This window comes from Triticum dicoccoides, chromosome 7A (assembly GCF_002162155.2).
Source record: "Triticum dicoccoides isolate Atlit2015 ecotype Zavitan chromosome 7A, WEW_v2.0, whole genome shotgun sequence".
Classification (NCBI taxonomy): domain Eukaryota; kingdom Viridiplantae; phylum Streptophyta; class Magnoliopsida; order Poales; family Poaceae; genus Triticum; species Triticum dicoccoides.
This window is the reverse complement of record NC_041392.1, coordinates 735,761,133-735,763,732: the sequence shown is the minus strand read 5'-3', so window position 1 is coordinate 735,763,732 and position 2,600 is coordinate 735,761,133. Positions and strand designations below refer to the sequence as shown.

The window sequence follows — 2,600 nt, the reverse complement described above, 5'->3', positions numbered from 1 at the left end:
AAAGAAACGGAGGGAGTACAAACATTTCCTAAATATTGAGCAATCATTTTTTACACAGTATGAACATTTTTTAATGTGGAATGAACACTTTTAAAAAATTATATAAATTATCTTTTCATAATAATGTATATACTCTTTTTAATAGAAATAAAATTAAAAAGGAAAAACACATGTGTGACGCCAGGTCTACTGGCTCCCTATAGGCGAGCTATGCTTCCGACTCACCTTGCCCATCCACCACGCCGTGGTGGCTCTTGCTGCTATGCCTCCTACCCTCCGGGCCGAGCTCGCTTGCCTCCGTCTAGACAGAACCTCGCACTATGGCATCTAGCTCCTACTCTCCTCCTTAACTGGTTGCGACGAGCACGGGCTCGCACGGCTTCACCCTCCTCCCTGGCGTCGCCTCGCTCACTCAACTGAGCTGCTGCTTTGCCTCATTCCGACGAGGACCTTCTACTCCGCCTTCTTCCATAACACAGGTGTGAACCATTGTTGCCCGAACTGGCCGCCGTCGTCTCTCTCATTAGGCGTGTCTTCTTGATTTTCTCTCACCAACTGCAGCTGGCGCTCAAGCTTGTTAATTAGAGGCGACAGAACACGCTCGCGATGCGCACATATGGTCTCGCCTTCCGTGTCTAGTTTCCGTAAATCTAATATTGTATGTGTCTTCAGTTTAGCCATCACTTTTGTCTTCACTAGTGTATTGGGCTTCATTTTAGTGTATAATTTGGTGTAGCCGTCACTCTGTTTTGACTAGCGAACGCCAAGTCTTGGATTGGTTGCATCCACACTCTCCACATCCTACACACGCTCATGACTTGCACTTGTCAATGTATAATAAAGACACGTGTAAACATACTTTTCATTTACGCTTAGAAAAACTAGCACTCTTTCTCTTGAGGTTATCATAGTCTTGCCTTGCCATGACTTAACCAAGTTTTGTTGGAGATGCCATAAATTTGAGGCATTCCTGTTTGAGATCGTTACACTAATGTTGATCAGCTAACGCATATGTAGTTGCCACTGTTTGTACATCAAGACACCTGTAAAGAATAGCCTCACATATGAGCTTCAGCTTTTCAATTGCGTATCGATCGGCAGCCTCGAGTAAGTGAAGTACAATCTCTTCTATGTCCTCGTCATCGAAATTGTTGAAAGGAAGCACCAAGCAGTCTGTGTACAAAATATAAGAGAGCTTTAAAAACGTCAGGTAACATATCTTGCAGGATTATAGATGATCCGTCTTTCTCCATCATTGGGCCATAGAACTGCACCCTAAACACAGGGAACCTTGCAGCAAGCACTAGGATATGTGCAAGAAATGATTCACCTTGGAAGTAGAAGGTCACGTCCGCCCTTCTTTTGACTCTAATAGATTTGCCATATCAGTTGATAGATGGGATTGTGGCAGCTTCACTTGGGGTGAAAGTAGTAAGTCACTGCAAGTCACCAATGGATCTTTCATAACAGTGATCGAACATTCAATCAAGAAGTGGTCAAATTCCACATATTCTGCTTCAAGCAAAGTTTTCTCCATTACCTTGTCCCACACCCTTCCATCCTACATTTTTGCCTTCTGCACTAGATAAGTTTAACACTCCGATCTGATTCAACTCCGTGCTCTGTCCTCCTGGGGAGATCAATCGATAACAAAATATTGCCTTCACTTCAGCATTTTCCCTCATAAGCTCAACAAGAATAGAGATGTGCTTTTGGCTTTCAGCACTGATTCCTTGTGGGTAGAATCTAATTGAACAGTCATACTCACCAACTTGGAAGGCATGGGACCTCATAAAATTACCCGGTCCAGTTTCCTTGATGACACTATAGTCATTAACCACAAAGATGTGGCTATCCTGAACCACCGTCGCGTTGCAGGTCGAGACTGTAGTTCCAAACTCCATGTGCAATTCAAGTGCCTGCAATTCCACACAAGATCCTATTAGCACACAATTCAACCACCTCGACCTATTCAAAACGCAGGACACAATTATTGTAGGATGACCTGCCAATAACACTACTTGGCCTACATACAAGTTATGGACCAAACTCACCTACGCGTGTTTCTTGGACCAGCCCATGGCAAAGAAGAGTTGCATCGCAGGGTAGCATAATTTATATCTCTTTTCCTCGGGCTTTCCTACAAAAAAGAGCTCGGCCCGAATGTTTTGACTCCCATAAAATCAGAGGAAACGAACGGTGTTCCTCTGGTCTGCTGCGGTGTTCCTCTGAATTAATACTACAAACAAAACGGCACCACAGGAAGATCAATTCCAACTGAACGGCCACTCCTACGATTTTTACTTATATATACTTCTCATATAAAAAATGAATATATGCGAACCATGCATCTACCTATGCAGCACAGTACTACTAGTCTCTACTGTCTACTACTACCATCTAGTACCAGCTATGGACTGAATAACAGACCTTGAAATGGAAGAGTGCAGTGGAATGGCGACCAACGGTAGAAGAGATCCCAAAGCAAAATCTTGGCTGGCAGGCTCACTACGTAGCAAACCTAGTGTGAGAGATCGGTATTTCTCGATCTGGGTAGTGTGTTCCTGCTAGTGTGTGTGGTTGAGTTTTAAAGGATTGAA

General features: G+C 43.7%; 1 pseudogene; it reads right to left on the bottom strand.

Moving 5' to 3' along the window:
- Window positions 1-862: 862 nt before the first annotated feature.
- On the bottom strand, window positions 863-1,904 carry LOC119334122 (annotated as a pseudogene).
- Window positions 1,905-2,600: the final 696 nt, after the last annotated feature.